Source organism: Lissotriton vulgaris, chromosome 5 (genome assembly GCF_964263255.1).
Source record: "Lissotriton vulgaris chromosome 5, aLisVul1.2, whole genome shotgun sequence".
Classification (NCBI taxonomy): Eukaryota; Metazoa; Chordata; class Amphibia; order Caudata; family Salamandridae; genus Lissotriton; species Lissotriton vulgaris.
The window spans coordinates 959873309-959885246 of record NC_141693.1 but is presented as its reverse complement, the minus strand read 5'-3'; the positions used below and the strand labels follow the sequence as shown (position 1 = coordinate 959885246).

The 11938-nt window shown below is 45.1% G+C and overlaps 1 long non-coding RNA gene across 1 annotated transcript; it reads right to left on the bottom strand.

Annotated features, from left to right (window-relative positions):
• Positions 1–6103: 6103 nt before the first annotated feature.
• On the bottom strand, positions 6104–9110 carry LOC147711833 (uncharacterized). Its single transcript, XR_015295723.1, has 3 exons — positions 9025–9110; positions 7679–7801; positions 6104–6470 (listed from the first exon to the last, which is right to left on the bottom strand). It is a non-coding gene; the product is annotated as an uncharacterized LOC147711833 (long non-coding RNA).
• Positions 9111–11938: the final 2828 nt, after the last annotated feature.

Below are 11938 nucleotides of genomic sequence, written 5' to 3'. Positions count from 1 at the left end.
GAGACTCTGTCCCTCACCACCCCTTGTTGTATATATTTTTGTCCGACTCACATTCCAAGCACACCCTCCAAGTCATCTGGTATTGAAAGTGGCACATCCAGCAGTTCCAGAAAGTTCTCCTCCCCAGTTTGGGACTTCTTTTCTGTTAACACCAAGGAAGAAAAAGTTGCTATATGCTCAATTTGTCGACAAGGTGTTCAGCGGAGTAAGCTTGGTACAAACTATGGTACCGGAGCCCAAGCAAGTCATCTCAGAATACACCACACTATTGTGTGGGAGAATCACCTACTTCACTTAAAACAAAGTAGAAACACTCAATCCATTGAAGTTGGTCAGGAATCAGGGGACGATATTATTGCGGTGGAAGGTGAAGAGGGAGGCATTTCTAGCCCTGTCCCCAGTAGTGTAGTGGTACCGCCCACATCCTCCTCAGTAACATCTGGGTGGCACCCAAGTAAGAGCCATACTCAGAGTCAGGCTGAGACATCAAGGCGACCGAGTACTGGACTTAGACAAACTGCGTCGTTGAGCCTAAGTGGGTTAATGAAAACAACAGTACCACAAAGGAAAGTAATCCAGCCTACCATTGAGAGCATGCTTAGTTTGGAGGGGCAGTTCCAACGCAACCACCCAACGGCACAGTTGTACAATGCAAAGCTGGCTAAAATGTTAGCACTGGACCTTCTCCCTTTTTCATTTGTGGAAGGGGTGGGTTTCCTTGAATTTGTGTCAGCCATCTGCCCTAAATGGAAGGTTGCCAGCCGTTCCTATTTAGCAAGAATTGCTATTCCGGCACTACATCATGATGTGCTGGAATTGGTTGGACAAGCTTTGCAGCAGAGTGCTGTTCACAATATCCACCTGACAACAGGCATGTGGACCTGTTGCCAAGCCACAGATTACATATGCATCACTGCACACTGTGTCTCTTTTGTGGGGGTTAGCGATAAGCTATCTGAACAAGGTGTTGTTGACACAGCTGAGATTTTTAAAACGACTCTGAAACATGCAACTGTAGCCATGTTAGCCATGGAGAAATCTCATACTGCTCTAAACATTTTAGACAAGTATCGCAGCAAGGTTTTTGAATTGCTGCACCCAAGAGGGCTTAGTATTGGGTTTTTTTGCCACAGATAATGGCAGTAATGTACTTAAGGCCATGGACCTTGGTTCCTAATTCAGGGTTCCGTATTTGGCGCACTGCATAAACATTATAGATCAAGACTTTCTGAAAAAAGAAACCATAGTCAGCCACTTACTGACCACCTGCCGAAGAATATGCACTCATTTCAGCCATTCTTTTGAAGCTCGGAAGCAGCTAAGGATCAATCAACGTGAATATAAGATGCCAGTCAAAGCACTCATCCAGAAGGTGGCAACACATTGGAACTCTATGTATTACATGCTTGATCGTCTGTTTAAGCAGTACAGGGCACTCAATATATATGTCCTGCAAAGAGGGGATGCTACTGTGAAAGGCATGATCCTTCAGATGGACCAATGTGGCCTAGTTAAATGCCTGACTGAGATGCTTCATCCTTTTGAGGTCTTCACACGTGAAGTCAGCAAGGAGGACTGTACAATGGGCCAAGCTCTCCCATTATTGCAAATGCTAGAGCATCAGCTGAAGAAGGTGTCTGAATCATACCAATTTGTAGAGGAAAAAAAGGAAGCCTATGACTTGGTGGAGAGCTTAGCCCGTCGCTTAGCTGAAAATAAGATTTTGTCACAAGAACATTTCATTTCTGCCACAATTCTGGATCCACGGGCAAAATTGGGACTGAAGACTTTAATTCCTTTTCCAGAGATGGATGTTGCTCGCTACAAAACTTGGATAGCTGAGGCAGCGTGTAAGTTGGAAAATGAACGGCTGCTACTTAAAAGTCCCGTAGATCAACCCACAAGAAGTACTGCAGCAGGGCATGCGGCATCAAGTGCAACTTCGGTGGCTGTGGGCACTGTTTTTGGCTCACAACACTCACCATCACTATCGACAACAGCAACAATAACTGCATCATTAGGCCCAGTAGAATCGTTACACGATTGGTATTGACAGTTAGGCATTAATAAGCACAGTGCTAATGCACAGAGAATAGAGCCTGAACGTTTAGCAGCAGCACCCCTGAACATTGAGCGGATGGTTCAGGCCTATCTGGGCGACCCAACACAGGTGTACATTGATCAAAACCCATTTCAGTATTGGTATAGGAAAAGGGCTAAATGGCCACTGCTCAGCAAGCATGCGATAAGCTATCTGGGTTTGCCCTGTCGCAAGTTTCTCTTCCGAACGTGTTTTCAGTGCTGCTGGCTCCATTGCAACAGCGAGAATGACCAATCTCTCACCCAAAAACATGGAGAGGTTAGCAATGATCAAAATGAATCAGCACTTCATACCACCGAATTACACAATACATGAAGCAAGCGAGGAAGATGAGGACAGCGGCTCAGGTGACGGAAGTAGTGTGTCACATCATTATTACCTACTACTGGCTGAACCCCCAGAGTTTGAGGACGAGCTGTACTTCCCAGCTTGCACTTACTGTCTTCCTCCCTTTTTTCCTTTATTTGTGTGACTGTAGTTCCATTTACAAACTTTGAATCACAACAAATCCATTACCACATCTTTTACTCTTCTTATTTCAATATAGAAGTTTCAGGTGTCTGCATTTGACAGTACAGTCCTCCGAATCCAGCTCCTCCGCTCCATCATACTGAATCTCCCACCTTAATCCATTGCCCTCATGATGATTGGATGATGAAAAATAGAAGAAAAAATAAAAACTTTCCTAGTCCCGCCATAAGAAGTGGAACATGATGACTACTATAGCTATCCTCCTTTCAGACCCAAGAGAGACTGCCCATTAACTGAAAAGGAAATGGAACAGGTAATGATTGATGCCATGCATTGGACGCAGTGATTTTGTTGTTGTTTGTTGTGAATGAAGTTATGTCATTGTGCACTAATCATCTTTCTACGGTACACTCCAAACGTAACTCAAGGCAATTTTCCCCTTCTTGCAAATAAGAAATTTGTACCTCTACTGCAGCTTGATACATTTTTTTTGATTGAGTACAGGAAGGGGACTCAATCTGCACACTGAGAATGACAACAGCACCGTTCATGCTGATGATGGCGAAAAAGACGGCCCGTTAACTTAAGATGAGAAGGTAACAGGTAATGAAAATGAATGGCATGCATTGGGCACCTGACTCTGAGCAATTGGTGTCTGTGTTTTTGTTGTTTGTTTGTTGTGCACAAAGTGAAGTCAAAGTGTACTAGTAGTCTTACTGTACACACTAAAGAGTGACTCCAGTCAATAATATTTCTACTCTTGTTGTGTAATAACAAAATTTTACTTCTACTGCAGGCCGATCTTCACAGTCAGTCAGTACAAGTATCGGAGATGATTGATGGAATAATAACATGTCAGGAGGATGTTTTATGAGTGGCATAAAAAAAGTCTAAAGGTAAACACGTCAACAACAACCACAGCATACCCAAATGTCTGTGTAGAAGTGGAGTCGAGTGTAACGGTGGGATGACTGGGGTGCATTGATTTACTAAACTAAATTGTAAAATGCTATGTATTCTAAGCGGAGGATGTGTTAAGCAAAGTGCCGTCACTGTGGGCCTGCTCTGTCCTGTTGTTGTTGAAGGTCAATGCTGGAAACACACTAGAGTACAGATGATGCATACATGCCGCCTCGGAAAGTGTTCTTGTTGCACTACACCATAACTTGTGCATTTGTTTCAACTTTGTTTCTCAATATCCACTTTGTTTTTCCATCTACAATTAAAGGCCGGGCCTTGCCCTATACTTGGGAAAACATTACAATGCACACTTACCTTACCAATAAATCTACTTTTTTTTTTCAGGCGGGCAGTGGTGACTGGCGAGTGGCGACACCCAAGATTAATAGACAAGAGGACCAAGAAGAATGACGAGATGCAAATCCAGTCCACATTTTTGATCGGGATAACACAGTAACAGGATCAACTTTCATCTTCTTTTAAATCATTTGAATCATTTTTTGTCTACAATCTTTACAACAGTGTGTTCTTCTTGTTGTTGTTATTATCATTAGGTTTGCTCTCTGTTTATGTTTCATCCCTACCAATATTTTAAAATTGTATTTGCTATCTGTAAAAGTATTAAGCCCGGAACAACTGAACAAGAAGTGTATGTAATCCGGGTCTCCTTCTCAATTATCATCATGCATGCATTTCCTTTTTCTCCCTTAACATATTGATATGGATATGGTAGTCTACAAAGATTGTTGTTTGTTGTTTGTCCATGCATACTGTTTTTCACTGTCAAACCTTTCCCAAAATCCCCTTCCCATCCATGCAACAAACCCTACCCCTCTTCACCCGGGCTGTGTGACTTATTGAGGTGTGACTTAATTAAATGTACACCAATAATTAATCAGACGCTTGCTGGGGCTGATGTGGCAAAAGCAACACTACTTTAATTTCAAGGCAGAACAATGATCTTCTTCTGCTTGCCCACCCATGAGCAATATATTTTAGAGGTGATTTTTAACAAAGGATCATATACCTCAGCATTAATTGCCGGCATTGATTGGATTTGTTGTCATGATCATCCTCATACTCAGCACTAACTGTTACGCTGTAGGCCTTGTCAAGTGATTCAACACAACTATAGTTTGTAACTCTATCTAGTAGGCTATCCCCACCACCAGTATGTTTTGTTGTACAATATTTTTGCATATTACTGTTGCTCGGTAAATTCTTTACTGTACTTCATTCTACTACTAATCGAACAATCTCTCAAAGGTGACTGACTGCCTCATTTTCTTTTTTTGCAAATGCTGTTGCCTTGCCAGTGTCTAATGCTACTACTATCACCACGACCACAATCACGGCAAGTTAGAAAAAGGAAACCATCATGCAGCCATCGCTGTGCCTAACTTAAACATCACGGTACAAAAGGGGGTGGTGATGGACGGAGCATCTGAACCAATCAGACACTCACACCCAGTCAACAGATCTGGGTTTAATCCATCACCGTTCTTTAGCCCACTCTGCCACCCCAGTTCAGACATGGCCATATGCAAATCAGTCTGACCCTGTGCCTCATGGGAACAGTCCAGCCCGAACTGCCAAGCCATGCCTTCCCTGGACCGGAATCAAGCTTCCTAAGACCGGTTTCTGGCATTCCAGCCGTCTTCAGCCAGGATTGCTTGAATCCAGTGGCAAAGTGAGCAAGGGACTCATGTCTGAGCATGCCCTGGCAACTTATGGCGCCAAAGCGGTACAAAAGGGGGTGGTGATGGACGGAGCATCTGAACCAATTAAACACTCACACCCAATCAACAGATCTGGGTTTAATCCATCACAGTTCTTTAGCCCACTCTGCCACCCAAGTTCAGACATGGCCATATGCAAATCAGTCTGACCCTGTGCCTCATGGGAACAGTCCAGCCCGAACTGCCAAGCCATGCCTTCCCTGAACCGGAATCAAGCTTCCTAAGACTGGTTTCTGGCATTCCAGCCGTCTTCAGCCAGGATTGCTTGAATCCAGTGGCAAAGTGAGAAAGGGACTCATGTCTGAGCATACCCTGGCAACTTATGGCGCCAAAGCGGTACAAAAGGGGGTGGTGATGGACGGGTAAGTTAAACATCAAGCAAAGGTAAGAGAAGTTTGGAGGAGGCATAATTAATAATGGACATGTTTCAATTCACACACCCCTTTAAGTCCAGATAAAGAATGCATAGACTAGAAGAGAGAGACTGACAGTACTAGTAGGACAACTCAATCAGTGAGGGGTGTCGCAACTATCTGTTTGTTTCTTACACAGTCAGCCCATTATTCAAATCAAACACTGGTTATTGGCGGACCTGCACCAGCAAGGACACAGTGTGATGTAAAACAGTAACCCCACCTACAAAACATTAACAACATTGTATGTAAAGTAGAAATATATAGATTTAATATAACCCTAACAAAAATAAACTATGTAAAAAAACCTTAAAAGCTGATCCACCCCCCTCCCTAACCCCAACCAATGTCCGTAACCGTAATGAGAAAGCCCAAAATGTCCAACCCCAACACCCCCCCCAATTCCTACCCACCAAAACAAGAATTAAAAAAGGGGCTATAGATAGGGTCTATGTGTGGTGGGATTGTCTCTGGAGGACACGTCGCATTTGCTCTTCTAGTTTGGCGACGCAGCGCTTTAGAGCTTGGCAGTTGCAGCCACAGTGGGGGGGGCACCAGAGATGGTAAGGTGGCAGCAGTCGACCGCCAGACGGTGGTGCTGTACCGCTGGAGGGTGTTGGTTGGGTCCCAGGGTACTGGAGGTTGCTTCAAGGGCTGCAGTCTCCTCCTCCTCCTCCTCTTCTAAGACCACCAGCCGCCAATATTCACGCTGGATTGCCTCCAGCTTGCGGCGCCGTTCCTTGGCGGCCACCTCCTTCCGATCAGGTTTTAAACTGGAAGGAGTAGCTGTATGTCAAACAGAAAAAAACAAGACAATTGTAAAATATACTGTTAGAAAAACAGTAAGACAAGTTAATTATACACATAGTGTTGCATGGTAGCAGTATAAAGCACAGTACCTAACATTTGTGGTATGTATCTATCCTCCCACTTGATTGGGCTTCAACATTTGCAGGATTTTTTTCAGGCATTCAACCAACCATGCATCAGATTCTTTACTATCAGCCACCTTTTCAATTTGCATGCTTGCATCACACGTATCCTTTTCTCTGTCAGTCATAAATATTAAATCTCGCCCAACCTTCTTCCTTCCACCCGTCTTTCACTTTTTTTTAGTTCAACACCAGGTGATCTGATCTGACTTTTAGTCTTCTCCATAAAACTTTCAAAGCGGAGTTGAAATCACAGATAGATGAGACCATTGGTTACTCAATACTCCCGACCCTAATGCCTTTACTAATGCCAATTAAAGGGTGTCTTCATTCTTCAAACGTTCACAACAACTCTTACTTACTTAGGCACCATTAGGATGGTGGGCGGACTTTGTCCGCCCGCCATCCTCACGCTAAAAGGGACCACCCGCCATAAGGACGGGGGTCTTGTGGGGGCAATTAGGATGCCCCCGCCATAGTGGTGGGCGCATACCGTATTTTTAACATTGTGGCGGGCGGTGCTGAACGCAACGCCCGCCGCAATGCTAAAAATACATGTTGTGTTTTTCCAAGTACAACGTGACAGGGACCGTGCGAAGCCTGCCACGTTGTGCTTTGGAAGGCAGGTGGGTACCATAGGTAGTAGGTACCCTCAGGGGCCTGCAACGGGCACCCCAAGCATACTCCGAATGCCTTTCCGTGGCGGCAATGCCGCCATGGAAAGGCATTCCAAAATGCAGATTATATGAGTGGCGGTGTGTTTCAGACACCGCCACCATATTGAACCCTTTTCCTCCTGGTGGACATGTCGAGTGTGCGGAAAATCGGCAGACGGTTTCTATCCGCCGCGGACCCCCCAGCAATTATAATATGGTGGGTGACTTTTTTACAGGGATGGCGGGAGGTTTGCCCCTGCCGGGCCGGCGGTGACTAAGCCGGCCCGGCGTGGGCAATCCGCCCGCCAACCTAATGGGGCCCTAAGTCTCAACAGTACAGTATACATACAGTACACCCTTGCAGTGAGTGTAATGTCAATAGTTAAGGATTATGAATCTAACTTACCACCGGCTGCCACTGGTTCTGGCACTCTCCCTACCGCTCAATCGGTATCGGCAACTGCTGCATCCTCTCCCTCCGCGTCGCCTTCACTGCCGCTGGCCCCCGCAATGGTGGTCGGTAGTGCGCCTAGAAAACATTACAGATTTTTTAGGCGTCATATACACCTCCCCCTATTGGTCAGTAACAACATTGAAAAATGAGTTAAAGTATACAACATAAACCACTAGTACAATTCAGGTAGTAGTAGAGTAGATACTAGTAGTTATATATGGTCCCTAGGGTCATTCTAGCCTTTGCTTAGTTAGCCGGAGCCATGCAACCATTCTACCTTTGTGTCTTTTATTTTTGCACATGTGACGTTACTTTGCAGCTTGTTGTATAAGACACCTTTGAGCCCACATGACCTCATACTGCTACTGTCTAAGCGTTGTGTACAAGCGGTCAACCAAAACAGTAACAAAACACTTTTTTATGAAGTTCTGGTGTACGGTGAGTCCATATTGCTTATCTATAAATGCTACACTTTTTGGCATGGCTGAGAAATGCTTGCAATATACTAATGCGCACCATTTCATTTTTCGCATTACAGATGGATAATTCCCTTCTACGAACCAGAGCTTCGCAGAGCTTATGATGCAACAACTACCAGTACTAGGTTCTTCTAAGGTGAGGGGTCCCGAGAATTCACTCAGCGATCTCCATTTATACATTTATATAAACTATATTCCTACCTAGGGGATGGTGGCGCTTCCACAACTGTTCAGTTATCATGATTTATTTCCCAACTGTAAGTAAGTGTAACAATGTTTATTGTTTTAATGTTATTGATTTTCCTGTTAGTGCTGCATTATAGAACAACGTACATAGCTTGTCAATTCAAAATAAAAATGTTGAACTTACATAGACTTGGTGGTATTTGGTGTGGACTTACACAAGTTAGCGAGTTTAAGTAAGGGTTTGCATGTGCATTGCTTTCACGACTGAGAGGTTGGGTGTGTTCTGTTCTGGGTTGTCTACTTATTGGGTATCTTGGGTACAAGAGGATGACCCAAAGGACTGGACTCAATGGCTAGAGCGACTGGTGAATCTGAGTTTTATTTAACACCTTTTAAATAAAGAGTGGCCAACTGGGCAAGTTTAGCTTCTACAGTACAGACAGACTAATAGGAGTAGTAGTACAGAGAGTCATCATAGCAGAGGCAGGGATAACAAGATTTTCGAAACAGTACAGATCGAACGATAATTGTTAGTAAAAAATAGCATTAGGAAACGGAAACAATAGTTCGGGAAAAATATGGTACAGTAAAAGTTATGGAATAAAAATTATTATTAAAAACAAGAAGACTTACTAGGGCCAGCAGAAGAGCTGGTGTTCTCCTCCTGTTGATGGTGTTCTCCCGCCAACTGCGCCCCTGTCTGCCTGCCCCTGGGTGCTGAACAGGAAAGATATAAGAAAGAGACAAACATTGATGAATGGTGTCAAATAAATAAAACATTTTTAAAGAACGGTTGAAACTTATGTAAACAACAATTGCAATAACTAAATTGAGGTCTAAAAAGGGGCGTGGCCTTGGACCACCTCTCCGCAACACAGCCCTGTGGCACTTACTAGAGGTACCTGGTGGGCTAGTTGGACCCCAGGGATCCTCAGGATTGAAGGGAAGTTAATTCCCCAACTTAAAACGCGCCAAAGGGCACATTTGCATAGTGTTGCTGGGAGGGGGCTGGGCCTCTGGCACGATGCTGGCTTTTTTTGCATTTACTTTTTTTTAGAAGGGGGGCTGTGTGGCTCCCCTTCCTTTCCTTTTTTTGGGCCCTGGGGACACCATCCCTCAGGGCCTGACCCCTATTTTGTAAATTGTATATTTTTTAAAAAGTTAGAGGGATGCGCGGCCCCCCTCCCGAGGCCATTTTTGGCACTGGGGACCCCATTCCCCGGGGCATGCCCAGTATTTTTATTTTTATATTTGAAGGGGTCAGCGTTGCCCCCCTCCTCAGGCCAGTTATGGCCCCGGGGACCCCATCTCCCGGGTTGGCCTTTCCTTTATAATTTAATTCTCAAACAAATTATGTATGAGCGGAGGGGGGCTGCGTGGCCCCGCTCGTGGGACACTTCTGCCCCGGGGATCCCATCCCCCAGTGCTGACCTGCTATTTATTTATTTATATATTTTCAGGGGAGGGGGCCCCTCTCCTGAGCCACTTCTGGCTCCGGGGACCCTATTCCACAGGGCTGGCCCTATCCATTGGGGACCATGCGGGGACCCCAATTTCCCAACGGTCCCGATGGCTACCAATGGCTGTGGATTTTTGAAGTGGATTGCTCTCACTTCCAAACTCCAAAGCATGTTTGCTCTGCCCTATCATAGCAAACAGCAGTGTCCCAGGGGGTGGGCACCCCAAGGCACTGCAGGAGTCGGCCCTGGGAGTGGTGGTCACCAGGGCCATGAAGAGTTCCAGGAGGAGGGCCGTGCAGCCCCCTCCCAATGTGAGTGAAACCCCAGGGAGGTGGTGGTCCCCAGGGCTCGGGGTCCCTAACTGATACCCACATTTGCATTATTAGTGCCCTGGGGATGTACCGGTCCCGGGGCGTGTGGGGGTTTGAGCCCCCCCACACAGGTTTATTTTAATTTAACAAAACAAGACCTGGGGTGTGGCAGTCCATGGGGCAGCGTGGGGGCTGTGTGCCCCCGTGAATATTTAAGAGAAGCCCCGAGAATGGCGATCTTGGGGGCACAGGGGCTTGGAGGCCACCCACACATTAAAAATCAAGCCCCGGGTGGTGGTGGTCCCCAGGACTGCGGGAGGGCCTGTTGCCCTCGAACATACTATTATTAGCATGGCCCCGGGGAGATGGGGTCCCTGGGGCTGCGGGAGGCCCGTGTGCCCTCCTGCATGCTATTATTAACATAGCCCTGGGGATGTGGCAGATCCCGAGGCTGCAGGGGCCCCAGCGAGCCCCAACAATTTTTAAATTAGGAATTGGCCAATGCACCCGGGACCTGGTCCACCTGGCGGCCTTATTTAAATGAAGCGCGGGAGCCCCGCTTAATTTTTTTATATAGTTTTGGCGGGATTCACGACCCCAGCTTGAATGTTGCCAAATGTATTTCAAAAATACTTTTGTTGGCCCTGGGGTCCTTGTGGGACCCCCTGATCAGGCCTAGGGGGTTAGGGTGTTTCTACCCTGCCCCCTTTTCTTCTTTTTCCCCTGTTTCCCTGTTTTCTCGTGACTCAGTTCTACCAAGTCACAAGATGGCTGCCAACACTTCCTTGTTTGGAGTGTTGGTAGCCAATCACAGTGAAGCTCATGCTTGGGAGGGAGTAGCGATTCCACTGCGTCCCTAGATATTGAAACTTTTATTTTTTTATTACTCAGCAACTACTGAACGGATTTACACCATTTAAAAAAAGGATGCTTTCTGAACCAAGCACTACCTTTGTGCCAAATTTGGTGTAATTCAGTTCAGCAGTTCGAGCTGCAGCCTTGGCTAAAGTGTCCTATGGGAAATTGATTTTATGACCACTATTTTTTGAATTTCTCAGGAACTATTGAACAGATTTACACCACTTAAAATAAAGGCTCTTTCCGAACTAAGGGCTACCTTTTTGCCAAATTTGGTATAAATCCATTCTGCAGTTCTGGCTGTAGCTGTGTTTAAAGTTTCCTACGGAAAATTGCATGTGGAAAACAGGTTTTGGGATTCCCTTCTTTTCTACTCCCCCCCTTGACGAATCACCCCAAAACTTTCAAGACAAGAGCTAACCGGAGCGGGCAACTAGTTTTGAAAATTTCTCAAAGATTCATCAACCGGGGCCAAAGTTATTGGGAAAAGAAAAAATGCTTTTTCTGGGGAAACTAGGTCCCAACTATAACTACAGCCAGTAGGTAATATGTATGTATATATATATATATATATATATATATATATATATATATATATATATATATATATATATATATATAGTTAAGCAATTAAGCAAATAAAATATCATGTAAAATATTTATTTCTAAGACCTTCAAAACACCATTACCACCAAAACCCTTATCCACCATTGTTGGACTTGGCCCTTTTTGCAGGGTCATCCCTAAAACTTTTTGCCTTCCTCCTAGCCTTTTTTCTGGCATGTTGTTGGTGGTTCTAGGACTCTGGGCACTTTAGCACTGCTGTGAAGTGTTTGGCATATTTATTTTACCTGTCAGTGGTATCTCAGATACCCAGGGCCGGTAAATTAAATGGTTCTGGTGGGCTTGCAGCTCTGA